Raw genomic sequence first — 24,186 nt, 5'->3', positions numbered from 1 at the left:
ATTTGTTATTCCTATTCTTTCTCATTTAGGGTCACTGCTCAAAGTGTTACAGTTGTGGAACACCCTCTTTTTTAAGAGGTCTGAACAAGAATGCCAGCCACTCCAGAAACAAAGAACCACATGGCGCTGGCCACAGCACAGGAGTTTCCATAAAAAAAGAAAAATGTTTTTTAGAAAACAAATTTAGGGGTAGGAAGGGAGACCACAGGGGTAGCGAGGGAGACCTAAGGTAGACCTAAGGGTTCACAGTTGTGACACCTTGAAACCTCTAAATTACATCCCTGCTTATAAATTCCATGGGAGCCTTTCTCTCCTTGTAATGTTTTCATGATTACATTCAAACCTTAAAGAATTGTTCCTTATATATTTTATATAGTGCCCATTATTTGTAGAGATTTCATGGTTATAAATAATACTTTAAGTTTTGTAATGTGTTGCATGAATAGAGACTTAAGAATGGGTATGAATACTAATTAATATATTTAGTTTGACACAAGGTGTTTTATATCTTAGTAATAGCACACGATAGTCTGAACAATGTGTAACTTGTATACTTGTGACACGAATACCAATCTAGCCAAACAAATTAATATGACTGCCTCAGCCACGGCCTACACGGGCAAACTAATTAGGGCCTGTAGACCGCTGATCTCCCCTAACAACTGCCTCACCTTAGCCAGAGCACTTATACAATCTAAACTAGATTATTGCAATAGTCTCTATGTAGGTGCCAACAAAACGGTAATTAATAAACTGCAAGTTCTACAAAATAATGCACTCCGTGCCGCCCTGAATATTCCCAGAAGAGAACATATTTCGGCTACCAGAATTGCATGCAAATGGCTCTCCATCCAACAAAAAATAGATCTAAAAACCATCTGCCTCACCCATAAAGCACTCAACTGCCTTGCCCCGCCCTATCTCACCAACAAATTTACATTAAGACAGAACACTAGAACCACTAGATCCTCTAATACACTACAACTGACTGTGCCCAAATACTCCCTCAAAAGAGCTGGTGGTTCCAGCTTCCCAGTTCTGACTTCACAACTCTGGAATTCCATTCCACTGGATATCAAATCCACACCTACCTTCCAGCCTTTCAGAACTAAGGTCATCACCTGGTTACTCAACAATTAACCTACCATGATTGAATGCATACCTACTGCAAGAATGTATTTTGTACTATGTCAGCATATTATTGTGTATGCACTAATTGCTGTCCTGTCAAGTATACCTTTGCTTCATCACTGTACTATTGTGACCTACTCTGCCTGTAACTCGAAGCTCAAGCGCCCATATACCCTTGGGTCAGGTGCGCTATACAAATTAATAAACAAACAAACAAACATTGTTTAATTGATTGTTCACATTGTGCACAAGAGGTGTCCTTAAGGCTATTTGTAAACAGGTATTTAAATGTGATGTTTGGATTGTTGGGGATATGTAAAAGTAGAACATTTGTATTATTAATATATTGGAGTTCATAAAATGACAAGTCATTTAGACATTATTTGTATAATTTACAGAAATTGTTGGGTAACAATAATTCGTATGGATTGTGTTGCTCATTTTTGGTTAAATCCTTTGGAATTCATAGTGTATCTATTTGGGAAAGTTTCGAAGTACAGCTATTATCTTTTGATTAATTTTTAACAAACTATTCAATTATGGATTGTAAAGATAACAAATAATGTTGTTTTCATTTTGAATTCGTTATAACAAAGGCACTCTTCAATCGCATATGTAAAGTTATATTAGCATAAGCATTTACTCAAGTATTGTTTGTGTAACTAAGAGGGGTATTTCTGTGAGAGATTGTATTCTTTGAAGCATGGGCGTAGGACATGGGGGGATAGGGGTGACAAATCCCCCCCAAAATGTTAAGAGAGGCGGATATAATGGCATTTCTCCTCCCCAGAATATGTAAGTTTTGTCATGCACAGTGCAGTGCACAGTGCAGTGAACTGTGTCCCTGCACTGTCTGCAGTTGCATCATGCAGTATGTAAAAATACTTCTGCAGGCTGCAGCCGTCAGCATGCAAAAGTACAAGTTCTGCAGACGGCAGGCTATGATATGATATGGAATTTATAACGCACCTATAAACCAGAGTTTCAAGGCTAAAAGTAATTCTGCTTACTGCGTGCTGCGCATCTGTGCATTTGGTACATGCCCGGGCTGGGGAACAAACTACACATTCCCCTGCACACTGCATTGCTGCACAGCCTCAGTCTGTGTTTTTCCAGAACAAAGTGACGCAGCCAGGCAGCGGGTTGTGCTGGTGCTGACTGAGAAGGCTGGGCCAGCCTCTACGACGTACAGTGTTTGATTATCGAGGGAGTGGGAGACTAGAGAGAGACTCGACTCGAGCTAGCTATGGTAAGTGTCTTAGTGTGTGTGTTTGTGTGATGTCATGTGACTGGACGAAGGAGGGGGAACAGTGTGTGACTAAATGTGTGATGTCGTGAGGCGGGGCGGATCCTTAAGAAAACCACAACCCGATGTCTTGACAATATGCAGTGTCCAAGTAAAAATGCAGGTAGATCTGGCTCTTTACGTAACTGCTCGTATTCCACAAATATTTTGCATTACACTGGGAAATGTATGGTGTTCTTTTAGAGAGAGTTTTCCTTCATGGTTTGGGAAAAACTGATATTGTGACAAATGTTTTATCCACACAAAAATGCTTTTTGATTGAATCACTGCCGCTACATCTGCCGCTGCACAGCAGCTTTATTTTTTTAAAGATGACCCAGTGTTAAAGGTCACCAAAATCTAGGTCCCTGTACCAATGTGTGTGTGTGAATAAAAACAACAAACGCACTGAACAAGTGTTTTCAAATGTTAATAATTTGACACAGCCACTACTTCAAGTGCTGGCCAGTTTTTTTAATTCTCCCAGTTTAGGGGTTTAGACCAGAATCACATATTTTTTGTTAGACATGGAGGAGATGCCAGGATTAACCCATTGGTCTCCTGTTTGCACAGTTGAACGCCAGCAAATCACATCTCCATCATGCCACCTACACAGTGTCTGCTACTTTAGTGGCATTTACATTATTGGATGGTAAACTCTGTGACCTGCGGTCCAGAAGGGTAAACGTAACTAAAGTATGATAATTTTTTCATTATAATCTGGCATGGGTGCTGTGGGTCCATCATATGGCAGAAACATATCCTTACTCCGGCACGCTTTAAATAGTGCACTGGCTGCTCTTCGCTCCTCGAATATGGATGTACAAACCTATTGGGAGGCGAGGCCGCATTGCTGCATTGGCCACCTGCTGCAACCTGCACGTGCCATGTGCGGAATGCACACACGCCAGAGCAATGTGTTCAAAGCGCTGTTTAGACTCGTTGAGGGTTTGCCCTCAGTGCTGGTGGCACTGTGGTGGCAGTCTGTGTGACTCCGGGGAATGCCCACTCACACCTGGGGAATGCAACCTTGGCCAAGGGGCACCTCGAGGAGGTATTGGACGATATGCAGTGATCTGCCCAGGATGTTAATGGGGCTGTGTGTTTTATACTTTTGTAGGGTGCTGTATTTACTTTTGCAGGGCAAAGTGGTACTTTTTGAGGGCAGGAACAGAAAATGTAACACAATTAGACATATTTGGCCAGGGCTTACTTAAAAGGGATGTGAGCTGCTCCCTGCATAGTAGATCATAGGAGATCTTAGGTGGATCACTGGGCTGTTGCCATGGTGGTGGGCTAGCATTGGGATAGGATGCAGGGCAGTATGTACATTTTCAGGTGACATGGCCTCGGGATATTGCACTTCACCCTGGGCCGGATGTCTGAGCCCATGCAGCACCATGGCAACAGGACGAGTTCACCAAGCCTGCGTGAAAGTGAGCTAGACAAACAGCAGCGCCTGGACCACCATGTAGGACAGGGTTGCAGGGTCTGAGATCTGCCAAAAAATGTCTCCCCCTTATCTGCAATCCGACAATATCCATTTGCCCCCTTTATTATTGTAATGTGATTGGGCTGCTTTAAACTGTTGATGCTGCCGGAGCCGTGATTCAAACATGGGATGGTTAGGGTCAAGGGCGAAACACTCACCACAAGGCCACTCATTGTCTTATCAGGATATTAGTGAAATGGCTTGTTATTAGATTTAAAAGGTGTGCACCTTTTATTATTTGCTTGCAATGCTATAGGAAACTCTTCATCCTTGCGTTTTCTTTCTAGGTGTTCATGATTAACCTTCCGAGAAGCAAATTGTGGCAGGGGTTATGTTGTAACGCTGCGAGCAGAGGAAATAAATGTTGTTATTGTATAACTCTTCATGTGGATTCATTCCTCTTGCTTCTAAGCACGTGTACTAGTAGGTTTTATTACCCAATAATGTATTGCTACTCAATGGTTCAACCTTGAGAGGATGACTGGCTGGGTCAGTTCTACTGCAGTATTCGAACTTCAAAGCACATGGAACATGTAACTCAGAAAGGGTTGCGAAAGAGATACTGAGCACTAATACAGTTTTCTTGATTACATTGAGTGGCATGAGAACATACTTATCTTCTGAAAGAGTGACACCTATTTGGAGCAGTCCCTGCAGCAAGAAAGGTGTGGACCAATACGGACAGAGGAAAACAGGGCATTCTGGAGTGAACCCGGGGTGCATTTGTCCTTGACCAGTTGCCTGGGACTTCTGCAGATATTGTGGGCCTTGGCTGTCTTTGAACTTCATGGGCACTGTCTGCAAATGTGTGTGTGTAAAGTGTTTCTCAAGTGCACCCAGCAAAGGCTGTGTGGGGACATGGAACATGCAAGATAAATGTAGATGGCCCAGAAATTTAACTAAATCATGTCCCCGGTGCTGTTGGATCCCAATGCCTTTCCGGTGATAGACAAGTGGCTCAACTAATTGAGTCCAGAACGTGCGCTTTCGGGGCTTGGAGGTATGTCTCTGATACCAATAAAGCCCATCCAAAGAAAGTGAGCACTGGTCATCCTCCTCTGAGCGCAGAACAGTAATTACCCAGGCCTTAGGTGATATTAATTAATTCATTTTTTATTACATGCTGGGGGACCCTGTAGCACTTACCCCTCTGCTATTTTACTGCTATTTTATTTTTAATGTTGTGAAAAGTCGAGTTCTTTCTAAAACACAATACATAAATAAGAAAAGCAAAGTCCCCAAGGTGTCCCCTGTCCCCCCAGATGTTATGTGTCTCCTATGCCCCTTCTTTGAAGTACTTGTTGTTGGAAGTATATTTGTGGTCTGACATATAGTCTCCACTTTATTACTACTTTGCTTTGATTTTGATGAGTTGGATTTCACTTTTGCAATAACTATTCAGTTATTTAAGTTTAGATTGTATTTCAATGGTTGGCAAATGTTTTGCATATATTGAACACAATCTATTATATTCGTATATGCATGGAAATGAACAGTTTCTGGATACACCCATGTTTTTTAAAAGTAGCCCATTTTGTGTTTGTATTCTGGCTAAATATTCACAGCTTCCTAAATCTTTAGAAGACCTTTCAACCAATATCTGCTAATTCTGTGCCTAAGCGTAACACATGACATTCATGAATTACTACTGCATTTTCAAATGGCTTTTAAGAGTTGTAAATTGAACTATTTTCTATGTATTTATTGTTATCAAACTTCATTACAATATATTCCATAAATAGGTTGTGAGAATGATTTTTAAAACAAAGTTTTTGGCCCATTGTTCCATTAGCTAGCCTTCTTCCACATGGGCATTTAAAAAGTGGACATGAGACAAATGTTTTTCCCCTTTTTTAACCAGCTAATTATATACATCTGCTGCAGTTATCTCCATACAACAACCAAATCCGTTTGTAATATGTATAATGGATTTTGAGGTGACTTTTCAATCTGTATAAATTCAAGTATTTTACCATATTCCACACTTTTACTGTCTCTCATGTTTTCAGTGAATTCAATTAATCCTCCTCCTCTGAGTTTCTTCCCTTACCAGCACCAAAAACAGGGCATTCCTCTCTTAAGAGTACCAGAAATGTGAAGGACTAGAGAATCAGATAACTAAACCTACCCAGAGATCCACACCAACATAAAACTACACTAAAATACTCAAACCGATATCAGGACAATAACAACCACGCTGGGAAAAGTTAAACAATTTGTATTTTTTTGGTAGCTTCTTTGGGGAAAATCGGTGGAATGATTATTATTATTTTTTATTAAAGTTTTATCCAGGGAAACAATAGGATCAAGAGGAAAGAGAACTGTTTCAATTTTTTCAGGAGAAAACCAATACAATACTGAACACTAAGCAGACAAAGGGAACAAAAGAGGACAACAAAAACTCTGCAACAAAATAAAATCCCAATACTGCTCCCAACTGCCTCAACATGTTCCAAAGACCTTTCAGTTGTGAGTGTGCCCTATATGACAACATCCTTTACATGTAAGCTAAACCCAAAAAGGAAATAAAAAGCGGTCTGGGCCTTTTATAGAGCATCACATTTTCTTTGAGATTTAAGGGAACTTATAATTCTGTAGGACTGATTTGTTTAGCCATTGATTGGCTGAACGAATATGACAAATAGGCCCAAGATTCAATGCAAAATTGGTGGCCTCCAAATAGATTACAAACCAATATGAGAGATCAGAAAAACACAGTGAGTTCATGGAAGAAACACCTGTCACACTCTGAGATTGGACAAATGATGCCAAAAAGAATTGAGGTTTCCTGGATTTGCATTCTATATCGTTTGTCTGGCTTACTACTGAGTGTTTGCACCTCAATGTTCAATTGTACAAATTCATAATGTTTGTACAGTTTACCTTTTAATAGGTACCACTATGAAAAATGTTCTAAAACATATCTTTTATGTGACTATTACTTTGAGAATAGTATTCCAAGAGTAATGTTGCAGGTAGCAGTGTGCCCATGGTGTGGGCTTGCATATAGTCTCAGTTGTCTGTGAGTATTGCAAAGCATTATGGACATGATATTTTCCGCTTATTAGGTAACTACTTAACTGCAGGAGTATGCAAAGCCTACTATGATTTCTTATGGGAATTCAGGACGAACATAGAGACCCTTAGCACCTGCTGTCTATATCTGTTGCATATGGGCCTCATGTAGGTGTGTACGCAAGGTCTGTTATATATGGCTTTTGTATCACATACTATTGTACCCTTGTTATTGCACACATAATATCTGACACGTATTGTTTAAATCATGGTTTGGGCTTGCAAGCAGTGGCTGTTGTGGTGAAGTGTGTTATGTTCATGCCATTCTGAGCATACTATTTTGCACTTATAGCTGTTGGTTATGGGTTGGTCATGATGTGAGCCTCAATATAGCATCTGTTGTGTATGGCTATTATGCTGAATTGTATGCCAGAAGTAATTATAGGGCATATCTTTCAGACACATGGCCTGCCTTTATCTTTGTCCCATCATGCCTACATACTCCCCTCCCTCTCCCTATCTGATGCTCTCCATTCACTATTCTTCAGCCATCTTCACTCCTTGTACTCCCTGAGTCTTCCTCCTCTTTCCCTCCGATGTCTCTGACTCGTTCTACTTTTTGCCTCCACCCTTCAATGTTACTAATACCTTCTTTTATTTGGTATTACTCTGCCTTAGTTATTACAACTTCTCACACATATATATAAAAAGACAGTGCATTTCTCTATCCTTATTAAAGAGCCAGAATTAGTTAATCAGCTTCCTCCTAAATCAATCTTAAATTCAAAATTTCATTATTTTGGTGTAATTGTAACGCTCACCTGACTCCCACGGAGGCGCTGGCCTGGTTTGGATTGCTGTGGCCTCTCTAGGGTGATGCACAGGACTCGGAAGATGGCATGGACCGGACCCCCAAATCTGGCTTGTCTGGCTCGTAGAAATATCCTTCTGTGTGTGAAAAGGGAGTATTAACAATCTGCGGGATAATGCGTAGGCCTCCCACTCCCCTTCTCACCCTCCACGAAACCCTTCTGCGATTCCCCGTGAAGTCTCACCTTAGGGTCTGAAAGGACGAGCTCTCCATCCTGCTTCTGATGCTGGGGCGCGTTGTTATCCAGTTACTTCACTGGATCTCGGATTGGTGAGAGTTCAAGTTCGCTTGACTTTTCCGGTAAGGTATCGTAAGAATTCTGTTGCAAGTTCAAGCTTTAAATAACCATTGTCTGTTTTCTCTATTTCAGGTGCTGTATGAAGATTCTGAGTTAGGGAATGGAACCGTCGAAGGAAAGTTCTGGTGAGTTTTTGATGAGTGGTTCCTCTAGTGTTCTTGCATTAGTGCACTAATGCTTGTGTCTTTTTCCCCTTAGGGGCCGGGGTTCGGAAATGCCGAAGATACAGCGCCGACCCCAAGTGAGAAGAGATGTCCCAATAAATATCAGGTAAGTCTTAGATGAGCGTTCCTCTAATGCCCTTGCATTCACTCACTAATGCTAATGTCTTTTTCCCCTTAGGGGCCGGGGTTTGGAAATGCCGAAGAAACGGCGCCGACCCGAAGTGAAGAGGGATTGACCCAACAGGTAAGTCTTATGGTGGAAATTAAGCCTTTCTTATTCTCTTCCATAGCTCACCTTTGTTCTTGTCTTTTTCTCCTTTAGGCGCTGAAATGCGGCGGAAGATCCAGATGGTCGTTGATGGGCAAGAAGGCGCCTAATAAAGGTGAGTGGAATGCTGCGCTGCAGCGAGCTATGCGATGTGCTTTTAAAAATGAATGTCTTCCCTTTAGGATCGTCGGCGAGATGACTCTGGAATGCGGATTAAGCAGGTAATGTCTCTTCTTTCTCCTGTTCTCCTCTCTTCTCCCTTTACAGGTGTTCCAGGATGCTGTCAGGCGTGGCTGGAGTCCGGATGCAGGAGCAGACACGGTGAGCGTCCAGCTGCTAGGTGCAGAACAACGCGAAGCGTGAGTTGCTGCTTGGGCGTGGCTTAAATAGCCTTCAAAGTAGTTCCAGGTATGTATTCTTCCTCTAAGGTATGTATTCTTCCTCCGGCCACACCCGTGTGGTAAAGTAGTCCCATAGGTAAAATAGTCCCATTCAGGCCTCTAGGTGGCCTGGATGTTGCAGCACGGTCTGCATCAGGTAAGTTCACACCAAGCACTTCTTAACACAAAGTCATCCTTTATGAGCCTGGCGCCTATGGCGCCTGGACTGTTGTCCAACATGAGCCTGGCGCCAAAGGCGCCAGGACTGAGTCCAAAGGGCCCCTACCTGGGGCTGCTGGGACTTCCCTCGGGAACATGATGTCTGCCTCTGGGGTTGCTGGGCCCGGTCTGGCTCCTTGGGGGTAGGCATCATGACAGTAATATCCTGGTTCCCAACCTTCACCTCGTCAATGGGTAAACATATAATCGGTATATTCATTCACCATCCCAATTAACTCCAAAGTTAAAAATCCTGTTCAAGAAATTGTTCTTATTTTTTACCGTAAATGCCATGGCCATTTTTACACTCTTAAGCAAACATTAAAATTGTGTCCAACTTCTTTTCAGCTTCTAATCATACCCTAATTCTTGCCAAAACCAATGATGGTCTACTGCCCAATATACATTTTAGCCAGAAGTCTAAAGCGATTATTTCATTTGTCCTCTACGAGCTTCCCAAAGTATAGCGCAAAGATTTGTGCCATACTGCAGCAACTACAAATGACACGTCCAGCCGCTTCCTGCATATCAGCGTGTTTACATAATCTGCTGAATCTACCAGTCTCCAGAATATCATACTGCGCTCCACAAACTCCCTCCACTTTTAACATCTTCATTCTAATTAGCCTACATGTCATCCTCAGGAATGGTGATGGAAATTGACAAATATAGCCCTGATCTTTCATAAAGTTAAAAGGCATACCTACAAATGTGGAGAGGCTTAATAACTTTACAATGTGCTAATGGGTTGCTACCCAATCCCATAGATTCACGTGCTTCTTAAACTCATGCAAAAGAGCGAAGGCTCATTTCCTGGTGCAGATTCTACTTGATGGTATCAACAAAATGTTCAGTGTACTTGCTTACATTGTGAAAGCTTCCCATAATAAAGATAGGATTGAGCCCCCTTCCGCATTCATTATTTTGAAAAACACATTTCCTCCAATTTTGTTTAATCGTAGAGACCAGCGAAGTTAAGCTCAATTCCAATCTGATTGCTTCAGTTGGTCCCCTGGGATAATCCAAGAATTCTATGTCAAATCTCGCCCTTTAGGGTCTTCATCCAGGCCTCATGCTTTCCACACACCGCCTCCAGAACGTATTTGACACCTGCTGCAAGTTTCTGATTGTAAGCCTGTATGATACCCAGGAGACTATAACCTGCCGTCCTCTAAGAGAACAGTTTTATCATTGCAATTATAAACAATGCTTTTGCTCTTCTAGTTCTAAACCAGAATAGTCTCCCTCAATTTGGATGTAATCTCATAACATAGATACTTATATCTTTGGACTCTCTGAATATCTCCTTTTGGTTTGTGTGTTAGTACCTTGTTTGATTTATCAGTCCCAAAGCTCATGAATTTTGTTTTGGACTTATTCACAACGAGATCCTGTGCCTTAGCATACAATAGAACCACCTACACACTTCTTTTTAATCCCACATACATGTGTTCAAAAATAGCCATGTCATTGGCATAGGCTAGCCATGGGAAATGCGTCTTGCCAATCTTTTGCCAGGCAGTTATTAGCTAGAATACACAGTATCTCAGTCTATTTCTCAGACTCCTTCATCAGAACTAAATTAGACATCCCGTCTGGGCCCAGGGGTCTGGATTATTGTAAGTTTGTAATTATTTCCAGAACGTTATCATACTCATACTCCACTTCAATTTTCTCTATGCTACATGTATATTTGCCATTTTGTAGCAATAAACTTGCACCATACGTCTTCACCAATAATACTTAAAGGTGCACCTTCAGGATCTCCTCTTAAATCTTTGAATGTTTGCCATAACTTATAAGTGTTTCCACTATTTAATTGACATATATAATCCCTCATTCAAACTACTATTCCCTCCTCCACACTCTTTTCACTCTCACAACCACTTCACATTCACCCCTATGCACGCTCCAATGATTCCACTCACTAAACACACATGCATACGCATAATACAGTACCACTTGCACTCACCAACCAATACCCCACCTGCTCTACAATTCACCTTCACCGGCCTTCCTCCTGCTGGTCACTTGGTCAGCCACCTCTTCCTCTGTCCTCACCTGAACTGCCCACAGCTTCCTGTTTTCTGTGGTCTCTTTTAACTCACTCCCCAGCCACTGGTTGGCTGTCTGTCTCAAACCAATCTGGCCCTGTCTTCCCTGTGCGGGAGGTGTCACATACAGATAAACTTTCAAATGGTGAGTAATGCCCCACCCCTTTTCGCTGCATTGGCCGCTGTGAAGTAGTAATGGCGGCCTCCATTGCACAGTGTTCAAGCTCATGTTAACATACCCTGGTGTGGCTTCCCCCATGGTAAGGATAGTCCATTTTTGCTGATTGGGGTTCTGGGTAAGATCCTGATGGTCTAGGGTGTCCACTGCGGTTTTGCTGCTGCTTTTGCTGGCACAGGGTAGCGGTGTGCAGCATATCAGGGAACCATGAAAGCTCTCCTCCACTTCCTCTTCTGGTTCTCTCTCACTTTGTCGGTTTGTTGCTTGGCACATGGGGCACTGATGTGTTGTGCTGCTTCTGCTGGTCTCTTATTCCAGCTGCAGACGTGACTTCAAGTCTGAATCAAAGAGAAAAGCATGATCATCATTTGTAGCGAGAGGTGTAGGGTGTTGCAAATTGGTACTGTCCATATAGATATTTGGCACCTGAGGAGGGGACAGGTAATGTATCCCTCTCAACTGCCACTGTCCCCCTCTGGTGAAGTACTAGTTTGGCTTCCACCATGGTAGGCCTCCCACCACAGATTGAGAGCGGTTCCTATCCCCTCATGACAGGGTCACGTTACTGACCTTGTCACAGTGTGTGGCAAAAATCTTGAAAGTCAAAGCAAACTGTTTGTTTTTAAACATTTTTTTTTAATTTCTAAAGTAAAATCAACTTCAGATACTTTGGCATGATTGTTTGAAGATGGCCAGATTAGTTGCCTAACAAATCCAGTGAAGCTTCATGGAGGATGTCAAAAGCTACAGTGGAATACGTTTCAAATTCCTTTGTAAAGGGTCAGCTAAGTTTAACTACAGAGTCCCCAACTAGCAGGTTTGTATGTACAAACTGTGTTTATCAGGCAATAAGCCTGAGCCTGCAGGCCATTACCACATAACGAAGGCCCCGGGGGCATTACCTTATGCGGTAATGGCCATCAGGCGAGGGGCTTATTGCCATTAGTATCCCAGTCTGTTACACCGGGGTACTGAAAGCATTATGTGTAGTCCCTTCTTTCTTTCCTTGATGGCCTGTCGCAGATTGAGAGCGGACGTGCTGGGGACAGAAGTGTTCCCAGTGTGTCCACTCCCAAAATGTACAGAAAAGAAGGTAAGTGGGGGTGGGAGAGCAGGGAGGGAAGTCTGTGGATGGGGAGGAGGGAGATAGACTTGACTGACTCCACAGAGAGGGGAGATTGCAGCCTATAGCCTTGAGGAGGCTCAGGACAGCTGGATTACTGTGTGGTTATGCAGCATTCTGAGTCTCCCCATTGGCTGGTAGGCCACCACACCCCTCTCGCCGGGTACTAATATTGAAAACTATTGGCTATGAAGAGCTGTAACAATAGATGTGTTTTATAGTTGATTTATAATTTCTTGACCTCAGAATCATGCAGAAGACAACTTCAGCTTTGGGATTCAAACTAGTAATTTAAGATTGATTAAACCCTTTAAAAGTGAGTACATAAATCACAGGGGTGTACTAAAAGGGTGGTAGGTGATTATAAATGAAATGGACACACTCAAGTAAAGTAAAAAGAAGTGGTCAAGGACTGCAGGGTCTGATGAGAAATCCAGGAGCTAGAAACTCAACATAGCACGATGTGCTGCATATTGAACCTGTTATTCAATTTTTTAGAAGAAATCAATGTATTCTGCATAAACATTACACATTAATATGTCAACATAAAAAAACATACAAACAGTATTACTCTTTAAAGCCTCCCATTTAAAACACCAATACAATGTTCTAAAAATATCTTCTTAGCTTTTTAAAAGCTCTTTTTATGAACATACAATCATCAAATACAAAATTCATGTCATAAAAATTCATAAATAAGCCATAATAAAATGCTTTTTAAGTAATTGTCTTTGAAAATCTTGCAAAATAGGGCCGATAACAAATATAAATGATTTTCCTCACAGCCAGTCCTGCAGAAACACTGCTTATTGCCCCTCAACCACTTTATTCTTGCCACTACACGTAATACATATAATACGTAACACATATAGATGGATTATTCCCATTATCCTCCCATGCTCCATAGATCTAAAAGTGCTTAGAAGGCTCTATTGGCAATACTTTTACGTTTGACGATAAACCACTGATTCACTTCAGCATACTAGCAGGGTAAAACCATGCTGCCTTATCTTGTGATTGCTCTTGTGAATACATCCAGTTTACTAACTTAAACAAGGTTAAGACCCAATTCCCTCTACAGCATCTTACCATATTTAAACCACAAGTATTCTGTGCTGGTGACAGACCTATTTCGGCAAAAATTAACCTATTGGAGTTCTTCATATTAAATTTATTAGTTTTGACAAAAGGCTAAAAAAACGGTGTATAATAGGCCGGTTGCTTTCCTCAAAAACTCATTTTTGAGTGTATCGACTCTTGAACAATCAGCTTATCTCCATATTTCGTTAACATAAAATGCAGACGATTGGACTTTGGCATGCATTACCCATAAGCTTTGTCAATTCAGTTCCCCCCGAATCTACAATAACATTTAAATAGACCCCTAAAACTAGACTGAATCCTCTCAGCCATTATTCTAATGTGATGCTATCGACTGTAATTCCTATGGGACAAAATGACTAGATAAATATATGAATCTTCTGCTTTGATGTTAAAATTGTTTATTGACCATACAATGTTCAATTTTTTTGTTTGCAAAGACCACCATGTTCATCTTGGTCAGAACCAGTTCCAGGCCATGTTCCTCAAAAAACCAAGCTGGATAGAGCAGGCTTTCTTGGAGTATCGTCTGTATGAGGTCAATCAAGGCTGTGTCACCAAACATACAATAGCTCATCTTAACTGACCCTGTTTATGGCTGGTGGATTAGTCTTTGCTAGGGAATTATGGGGATTAAAATCAGAAAGAGAATAAATAGACACATGGCAAGAGGGTACCCCTGTCTAACAACCTTGTTAGCAGTAACTTCATTGGTATAACCATCGGCTCCTGAAAAGCGTACTGAGGCCAATGTTTCAACATACAGAAGCTGATCTAGCTGAAGTAACCCATCAGGGACCCCCAGCCTATTCAGTTTCCCACAAAAAAAGGCCTGATCAAGCCAGTCAAATGCTCTAGCAAGACAACAAAATGCAACAAACACTGCCCCCCGATCTTAGCGTATTTTTCAATAATTGTGTTCAGCATAAAGCATTGATGGATCGGGCTACATCCCTTTCTGAAACATACCTGCGTGTCGTGTGTCAGGAAGGATGTAAACCTTGAATAAATGGATTTTGAAAACATTACACAGGAGATATCAAGAAGATACATCGGATGGTAACATTGAGGGTCGCTACCTGCTCCTTTTTTAAAAAGCAGAGCGATCAAGATCATTTTCCATGAGGAGGGCATTCTCTGTTCTGGGCTCAGAGGAGGATGACCAGCGCTCACTTTCTTTGGATGGGCTTTATTGGTATCAGAGACATCCCTCCAAGCCGTGAAAGCACATATTCTGGACTCAATTAGTTGAGTCACTTGTCTGTCACCGAAAGGCATTGGGATCCAACAGCAACGGGGACATGATTTAGTTTAATTTCTGGGCCACCTACATTTATCATGCATTTCCATGTCCCCACACAGCCTTTGCTGGGCACACTTGAGAAACACTTCACAAACCAATTTGCAGACAGTGCCCATGAAGTTCAAAGACAGCCAAGGCCCACAATTCTGCACAGGTCCCAGCCTACTGGTCAAGGAAAAATGTACCCCGGGTTCACTCCAGCATGCCCGGTTTTCCTCTGTCCGTATTGGTCCACACCTTTCTTGCTGCGGGGACTGCTCCAAGTAGGTGTCACTCTTTCAGAAGATAAATAGGTTCTCTTGCCACTCAATGTTAATCAAGAAAACTGTATTAGTGCTCAGCATCTCTTTCGCATCCCCTTCTGAGTTACATGTTCCATGCACTTTGAAGTTCGAATACTGCAGTAGGACTGACCCAGCCAGTCATCCTCTCAAGGTTAATACATTGAATAGCATTACATTATTGGGTAAGAACACCTACTAGTACAAGTGCTTAGAAGCAAGAGCAATTCACATGAAGAGCTATACCACAACACCATTTATTTCCTGTGCACACAGTGTTGCAACATAACCCATGCCACTATTTGCATCTCGGAAGGTTAATCATGAACACCTAGAAATAATACGCAAGGATAGAGAGTTTCCTCTAGCGTTGCAAGCAAATAATAAAAGGTGCACACCTTTTAAATCTAAAAACAAGCCATTTCACTAATGTCCTTATAAAACAAGGAGTGGCCTTGTGGTTAAGCATTTCACCCTTGACCCTAACCATCTCATGTTTAAATCCTGGCTCCGGCAGCATCAACAGTTTAAAGCAGCCCAATCACATTACAATAATAAAGGGGGCAAATGGATGTTGTCGGATTGCCGATAAGGGGGAGACATTTTTTGGCAGATCTCAGACCCGGCAACCCTGTCCTACATGGTGGTCCAGGCGCTGCTGTTTGTCTAGCTCACTTTCACGCAGGCTTGGTGAACTCGTCCTGTCGCCATGGTGCTGCATGGGCTCAGACATCCGGCCCTGTTACGATGGGTCTCCGACGCGGTTTATTATGGAACCGCTGGCGGCTTCAACCAAAGTTGCGGCTGTGTTCCTCCAACATGGCGTCTATACTCAGTGTCAATGGTCTAGTTGTCAGGACGGGAGACGGGAGCGAAGCTCTGCCTCCCATCCCGGAAACACTACAAGAATCCACGGCTCCTGAACAACAACGCGTTGCTACTGCTATCAGAGGCTTCGCTTCGTGAGTTGTCGCTAGGTACCTCTCATTACTATTGCCTTAGAACCTTTGCATCTACTAACCCTTGATTTCTCTCCTTTCCTTTTCGAGCAGAGAAGCCCCTCCTCCTCTGTCAACCACACTTGCATTATCGACTCCATTCGACCACCGGTGTGTCTCAGCCTTCATTCATGTAAGCTTCTTTCCGCTTTACCCCCGGTTATCAGAGATATAGTTCAGACCTTTCTAATTACTCTTTCCTTATTCCCCCCAAAGAAACCCAGTTTTTCAGCTTACCATCCTGCTCCTTATCGGAACCCCGTCTGGGTTCCATCTTTAAAGGCACACATTCTAACAAACAGCGATCGGAAATCCTCTGCCGACACCCAGTCCCTACCACTTGCAGGTATTATCAGTCTCATCAGTCTCATCCAACCCTCAAGTCCGACACCATTACCTTCGCTAACTTCTATACGTTTATTCCCAGATCTCTAATGAGCCTGATACTTCATAGACAACGACTTACTTACCATTAGAAGACTTCATCCCGCAAGATCGTTGAGAGGTGGAAACCAGCTTTGCATCCAACGCTCTCTACCGGCAGCCGGGTTTTCTCCCCCACGAGGGTTTCCCAGGAGTCTCCTTTCGATACCTGAGTTAGAAGGGGTCGGAAGCAGGTTCCAGGTAGATCTATCCTTTCTTCAGGTTTGGACGAAGACAAGGTAGGCCTTGTTGTATTGTTTTTACCGACGAATTCGCATGTGGGGATTATTCCAGAGAGTAAAAAGATAAAGAGTAACAGGCCCAGGTTGAAGTGCAATATCCCGAGGCCATGTCACCTGAAAATGTACATACGGCCCTGCATCCTATTCCAATGCTAGCCCACCACCATGGCAACAGCCTAGTGATCTGCCTAAGATCTACTATGATCTACTATGCAGGGAGCAGCTCACATCCCTTTTAAGTATGCCCTGCCCAAATAAGTCTAATTTTGTTACATTTTCCGTTCATGCCCTCAAAAAGTACCACTTTGCCCCACAAAAGTAAATACAGCACCCTACAAAATTATAAAACACACAACCCCATTAACATCCTGGGCAGATGACTGCATTTCTTCCAATACCTCCTCTAGGTGCCCCTTGGCCAAGGTTGCATTCCCGAGGTGTGAGTGGGCATTCCCCAGAGTCACACAGGCTGCCACCACAGTGCCACCAGCACTGAGGGCAAACCCCCAATGGGTCTAAACAGCGCTTTAAACACATTGCAGGTTGCAGCAGGTGGCCAACGCAGCACAGCGGCCTCACCTCACTTCAGCTTAAAAATACAACTGGGGTCTCCATATAGGTTCGTATATCCATATTCCAGGAGCGAAGAGCAGCCAGTGCACTATCTAAAGCGTGCTGGAGTAAGGATATGTTTCTGCCATATGGAGGACCTACAGCACCCACGCCAGATTATAATGAAAAATAATGAAAAAATTATCATAATTATGTAACGTTTACCCTTCTGGACCGCAGGTCACAGAGTTTACCATCCAATAATGTAAATGCCACTAAAATCGCAGACACTGTGTAGGTGGCATGATGGAAATGTGATCTGCTGGCGTTCAACTGTGCAAATATAAGACCCATGGGTTAATCCGGGCATCTCCTCCATGTCTAACAAGAAATATGTGATTCTGGTCTAATCCCCTAAACTGGGAGAATTAAAAAACTGGCCAGCACTTGAAGTAGTGGCTGTGTCAAATTATTAACATTTGAAAACACTTGTTCAGTGCATTTGGTGTTTTTATTCTGGTTGCATGTGTACACACACATACACACACACACACATTGGTAAGGTGACCTAGATTTTCGTGACCTTTAACACTGGGTCATATTTAAAAAAATAAAGCTGCTTTGGAGCTGCAGAGGTAGTGGCGGTGATTCAATCAAAAGGCATTTTTGTGTAGATAAAACATTTGTCACAAAATCAGTTTTTCCCAAACCATGAAGGAAAACTCTCTCTAAAAGAACACCATACATTGCAAAATATTTGTGGAATACGAGCAGTCGCGTAAAGAGCCAGATATACCTGCCTTTCTACTTGGAAACTGCATATTGTCAAGACATCGGGGTGTGGTTTTCTTAAGGATCGGCCCCGCCTCACGAAGTCACACGCTGTTCCCCCTCCTTTGTCCAGTCACACACACACACACTCCAGTCGAGTCTCTCTCTAGTCTGCCACTCCCTCAATAATCAAACGCTATCTGTGGCAGAGGCCGGCACAGCCTTCTCAGTCAACACCAGCACTGCCTGGCTGCTCCACTTCGTTCTGGAAAAGCGCAGGCTGAGGCTGTGCAGCAGTGCACTGCGCAGGGGCATGTGCAGTTTGTTCCCCGGCCCGGGCATGTACCAAATGCACAAGTGCGCTGCACGCAGCAAGCAGAATTACTTTTAGCCTTGAAACTCTTGTGTATAGGCGTGTTATAAATGTCATATATCATATCATAGCCTGCAGTCTGCAGAACTTGTACTTTTGCATGCTGACGGCTGCAGCCTGCAGAAGTATTCTTACACGCTGCATGATGCAACTGCAGACAGTGCAGACACAGTGCACTGCACTGTGCACTGCACTGTGCATGACAACACTTACATATTCTGGGGGGATAAATGCCATTATATCCCCCCACTTAAAATAGTGGGGGTATTTGTAACCCCTGTCCCCCCATGTCCTACACCCATGGTGTGAGCTGGTTATGTGCTTGTCTAACCTGTAAAGGAAAAAAAATATTGTGTTCCTTTAAAATCCTGAAGGAAGAAACCTTTGAAATACCCCCAGGGCGGTGTGTAGCGCTGGCAGCAAATGGAGGCAGTCTGTGACAGTCTAACGTTGACTAAAGGGGTGAGTTTGTCTATGGTCATTCAGTCTGCTTCATTAAGTAGGAATTACTCATACACGCTGAGAAATAATGCTTCTGACTACACTCCCCAAAGCTCACTCAGAAGCAAAGTAACACAATTAGGACAATAGCACAACGAAGGGATGATGATTCTTGGTTTGTTTCTGAGTGTTTTGGTGGCAAAGAGGCAGTTGTAAGCAAGCATTACCAGTGGAAATGCAAGTGAGGCTGCCTTCAACATCAGGCGATATAGTGCCAGCCCAGGTGGAGGATTTGACAAAGCCCCCTTACTATGAGATCTTCTTTCCATGCAAAAAACCTAAATGCGCCTGTCCGATCAAGAAATGTGGGATTAAGTAAGGTTTGCATGCATTATCAACACCACCACACAAAAGAAATGTTGGAGCTGTAAACAATTATGTATTAGTAAGAGCAAATGGTGTCAGCTGTTGGATGCTTTTAGTGAGCAGCCTTATGAGACGCCCCACATTGATATGGATCCCCAAGCAGAGTAGTTGTTAAATTTAACAATAGTTTGAGGTGCCCTCATGGAGGATTTACTTAGTGGGGTGAAATCTAGTGAGGCAAGGTATGAGCCGGAAGTTTATTCTAGGGACATTCCTGCTCTGCTGAGTAGTGGGTATCCAGTGTCTTACGTGATTGCTTGCCTCAAAGGTCATGTGTTCAAAAGCAAGTCCCACTATTATACACTCTAGAGCAGAAAAGAAAACGTTTACACTTTACAAAACTTCGAACTTGGGACCTGGCCCAATCAGAAAAAGTTATGCAAACTGCTGCAAGTTAGGATAGTAATTGTATTTTGTAGGAATGTTTGCCTAGAGTGCATGAAGTAATGATTTTGAATCGAACAAGCATATTATGGCATTCCATCCTTGCGTTTCATACAATCTCACGACATTGAGAGCTATTCGATGATCATCATCTGGATCATGCTCTGTTGCATGTTGGGCTGAGATTAATTAGGTTGCTACTGTTAGAGGAAGCTCCACTGCTTTTGCTTATGGGCTATGGTTTGCTTGACGTGTGCAAGGCAAAGGTGCTAACTGCAATCTCCAGGGGTAATGGACCTAGGGGAAAGGACATTTGTTTGTCAAGGTATTCCACTTCGAAAATAGTTTGTTCAGTTGCTGGCATATCGAGTATTAGACAAGTTGTGGATATGTCTCAGCACCAGGGTGTTTCAGGTGTGGCCCAAGACTGGTCCTGGGTGGAGAGGGCTGCGCTTAACAGAGCGCACACCAAGCCAAATCAATGAAGTAGACGGAGATGAAGCAATGCCAAAAAGCAACTGATAAGCCCAGGGAAAGTAAAAGAGTTACTGGATTGCCAGCGTATGGAAATCATTACCTAAAAATACAAGAAAGAGAAAATAATCAAAGCGAGTCTGAATCACATAAGTGGTATGTCGGATGGTCTGGGAGGCTATGCCGCTTCATAGAAAAGCAGCAAAGAAGGAAGTTGGAAGCCATTAAACAAATAAAAGCATTTTGTTGACCAAGTTGTAAATAGGTTATTTAAATCCTAATCAAAGAAATCAAGCCAATGTTTTGAGTAACAAAGTCCTGGCAGAAGAGTTAACCAGGTGAAGTCAAGTTAATGTGTTGTGTAACAAAGTTCTGGCAGCATAGTATACCAGGGGAAGTCAAGTTAATGTGGATGTAAATTGTGATATATCTCAAGGAAAGTTCATGACCTTGAGGATTATGAACTATAAGAGAGGAATCTCAAGAAAGACATTGATCAGTACATGAATGAAAGCAAAAGTCTTTACGAATAAGTATCTATTAAGGATTGGAGGTGAAGAGAACTCTTGAGAAAGGGAGTGATTCCCCAAAAGAAGTGAATATTCTGTCTGTGTGAATACCTTTGTTGTTTCTGAACTTTTATGTTGAACTTTGATTATTTGAACACTTTAAGGAAACAAGAGTCAGTACTTTTTCCACTTTGAAGTTACTTTAACGTATGAAGGCAAGAGTAGGAATTACGGACAATGGACTGATCCTTGGTTAGGACCTCTTGACATTGACAGACCAGTTAGTTTTGGGTTGAGGTAGGCACATTTCTCCTAGATTAGTAATAGTGATGCATTTACCAACCCCCCATTTTGTTTAATAAACGTTTGTAACCACAAACATGTCTCCTCTGTGTCTGTGTCTCATTCCTGGCTATACACAGTTCATACACGCGTATGTTAGAAACCTTCACACCCAAGTATGTAATCCACTCTGGGTATCAATTAAAGTAAATAGTATATGTAGACTTCACTGTATTGATAGTGATGGGGAACAGTTTGGATTTGGATCTATTCACCCACACGCCTGAGATATGTCCAATTGCAGCCACATCAGCCATAATTGAATCTAAATTATTTTGTGCAACACAAATGTCTAACAAAACCTCATATGTATAAAGTGGGATAATATTTGTTAGTCCCCCTAATTTGAGCACTTTACATGGATGGTAAATTCACTCTTTATCTACTAATGGCTCTATGGTAATGGCATACAAAAGTAGGGATAATGGGCATCTCTGTGGAGCGCCTCTTCCAATATGTAAAGTGTCAGATTGCTCACCATTGGTGCAGATCCTTGTTGTGGGATATGTGCATAGCAGGCAAACATGAGAAATTAATAATTGACCAAACCCACCATGTGTTAGTACTCTGTACATGTATTGCCAAGTAACAGAGACAACGGCCTTTTGGACATCCAGCATGGTCAAAACGAATTGTGTAGAGCGGTCGATATGAGCAATGACTGTAAACACCCTACGGAGATTCAAGCTGGTGGACTTGTCTGGTGTAAATTCTGATCGTTCTGGATGCATTATGTATTCCATCAGTGGCATAAGTCTGTTTGCCAAGACCATGGTGAAGATATTAACTTTAGAATGTATTTACGGTAGTGGCCTATAGGCTCCACATCCATCCGCAGGTTTCCTTGGCTTCAAAAGTACTGTAATATTGGCTTCTCTTATTGACCCCGGTAGCGCCTGCCTACCATGGCCTCTTCCCACACCTCTTGTAAGTTCTTGCTGAGAAGGTACCTGTGGTGTTTATAACATTCTGCAGTGAGACTATCAGACCAAGGGGCTTTGCCAAATGGGAGACCATACATGGTTTTGGGGATTTTTTTCAAATTTATTGGTAGTTCTAGCTTTATTTTGGTGTCTTCCGATAGCTGTGTGAGCAGGAGTCCAGCCAGAAACACATCAATCTGTCCGATGGTGCATGGGTCTTGCTATATATAAAGGGTGCGATAAAAATTCTTGAACATTGCATTTATTTCTACATTAGTGTAGTAATGTTGACCCCCCCCAGATCTTGAACGCAATGGATATTGGAACCCCCTTTGTCCTGCTGAATCAGTCATGACAAGGTCTTCCTAGGTGTCTCCTTTTCACTATACCACCTAGCCATCACCAGGGTTCGTAAGAGGACGCGTTCCCTGTCTGTATTTGCATGAAACATGTCTAATGCCTCGCTAATGAGTCAGAGCTGAGTCAGTGTATAGCTTTTCGAGTAGTCTTTCACAAGTCTCTAAAGCTCTTTCTAGCGATCTTGTAAGTCTTTGCGTATACATTTAAACAGTCCATATTCTGTTGACATAGCTACTCCCCTAATATACGCCTTGAAGGCTTCCAATAATGTCCCTGTCTACATAAAAGTGCCGTTATTAATATCGAAAAACATTTTGATTTTGTCACGAATGTTGGAAGTGAGCATCGTATCCTGTAATGCCATATATATGAACCTCAAAGAGCATGTCTTTGCATGTGTCCTAAGTGCAATATGATTGGTGAGTGGTCAGAGTGGTCAGAGCATGTCCTGGGCAGTATTATAGTGGAGGTGACTGTTCCCATTAACACCAAAGAAAGGAGCGTATAGATCAAGTCGAGATGAGGAGTTGTTCACTTTGGAATGCTTCATGTATCAGGCTTCCAGAAGTTGTCCCAGTGCGGTCAAATGTGACATCTAAGATCATATTGAAATGTACCCCCCATAGTTTTGGCACTAGCAGCAAGGAGTGGTGCATGTCTATGATCAGTATAGAACTGATGATTGTTAATATTATGTCAGTCTGTATTTACTAGCAATATTTCTCTAGTCTCTATTATACAGTGTAAAGCGACGTATCGACCACAGGGGTTCACTAAAGACCTAATGTGTGCAAACCGAAGTCTTCAGTGTACCAGAATCAGTATATCTCTCGCCTGAGTAGAGTATTATGTGTAGTATTTGCTCCCTGTATGAGCAAGCAAATTGAGAGGATGTAGGCATGGGCTGACCAATCACCAAGACAGCAGCCTCACAAAGGAGGTTCTTCCACCCCACGAGTTGGCGGTGACCTTTTTTAAGTATTTTCAAACATAATTAAATTCAATGGCCCAATTCAAACATGTAAGGAAACAACCTTATACAGATATCCCCAAAGTGTGTGCAGTAGGTGGCATGCTTCAGCAATGATTCATCCCAAAAATAGAGCATGTAGTAGCGCTTTCATCGCGCAATCGCAAAATTTTGCATTTTGTCAGAAAGAAGCTTTAAAAAGCCCATTTGAACTTACCCCTTCTTGTAGGGGTGGAACACTGCTCCTTTTTCACGTACCAAATGAAAAAACAAATTTCTCTCCAATATAATAAACAGTTGCACATGTTGAGGACCACTGCCTTTTCCATCACCTGCAATCTGGTTTTCGCCCCTTGCGCGGGACAGACAGAATTGCTGGCGGTTTGGGACGAGATATTACAGGCCGGGGATACAGATAAACTATCCCTGCTTGTGATGCTTGACCTGTCTGCCGCTTTTGATACGGTGGACCACGGTATTTTGTTGGACTGGATGAACAATCTTGAGAATGTGGACCCCTGTGCGCTACAGTGGTTCACCTCATTTCTTACCGGTCACCAACAGCGTGTTCAGGTCAGAGGCTTTCTTTCAGAAATTCTCCTCCATTGCTGTGGTGTGCCGCAGGCATCAGCACTTTCTCAATTCCTCTTTATTATCTATCTTGGTGCCCTTATGGATATCTTGGAGAAATATAATCTCAGATTCCATTCTTATGCTGACGAAACTCAGCTTTATATTAGGCTTGATGACGTGGAGGATGCTATAACCTTGGTTAGCAGGTATTTGGAAGAAATTGGAACCTGATTGAAATAAATTGGTTACAACTTAATCCAAA

This window comes from Ambystoma mexicanum, chromosome 1q, assembly GCF_040938575.1.
Source record: "Ambystoma mexicanum isolate Mex_15411 chromosome 1q, UKY_AmexF1_1, whole genome shotgun sequence".
Taxonomy (NCBI): domain Eukaryota; kingdom Metazoa; phylum Chordata; class Amphibia; order Caudata; family Ambystomatidae; genus Ambystoma; species Ambystoma mexicanum.
This window is presented reverse-complemented; position numbering follows the sequence as displayed.